The following is a 751-nucleotide window of genomic DNA, read 5'->3' as shown; positions in this document are numbered from 1 at the left end:
ATGTGGATGCCCTTGTCCTCTGAGTACTCAAACTGCATACATCCCCTATCTGTCTCTGGCTGGTGAACAGACGCTGTCAACATTCAGCCATGCAGAACAAATACAAAGCAAATAAACCGACAAGTGAAACTACCAGTCTTGCAAAGTGTGGGATTTCATGAAGTTGGTGGAAGCCATGCAGGAGAAATGGAACAGCTGCTGCCCACAGAGAAAGGGAACGTCTGCAAGGGAAGTGACCCAGACCCGAAAAAAATCACTGGACTTTCAAAGGATTCAGAGTGATCCTAGAGTTTGAGGAAGCTTTCAAATATTTTTGCAAAAATGACTCTCTTACTGCAAAAACCAAATCAGAAGGGAAGGATGCTACATACTCAACTACTACAAGAAAAAAGTAAGACTTCCAGTGTTAATATTTGATTCATTCCTGGTTCATTCTAAGGCGTGTGTGGTTGCAATCATAATCTAAACTCTGTTCATCATGGGGTAAAACTAACTTATCTTTGTAATATTTAGCTTCTTTTTCTAGGTAAAATCCCAATCAGGCTGGCTTTTCCCCACCGTCTTGGCGAATTTTTGGTCTTCTTTTAAATAGATTCATCTCGGGGGCCTTCCAGGGTACAGGATGTGGTGGGGAGTCCTCCAGACGCCTGTCCCCGCTTTCCAGCCAAGATCACAAACACCCTACCCCCAAAACATACGGGCGCCCACGAAGGTGCATTACCGTAATTCCCCAGGGCCTGCCAACCACCAT

The sequence above is a fragment of the Trachypithecus francoisi genome, unplaced genomic scaffold (assembly GCF_009764315.1).
Source record: "Trachypithecus francoisi isolate TF-2019V2 unplaced genomic scaffold, Tfra_2.0 Lachesis_group10, whole genome shotgun sequence".
In the NCBI taxonomy this organism is placed as follows: domain Eukaryota; kingdom Metazoa; phylum Chordata; class Mammalia; order Primates; family Cercopithecidae; genus Trachypithecus; species Trachypithecus francoisi.
Note: the sequence above shows the minus strand (reverse complement) of the source record.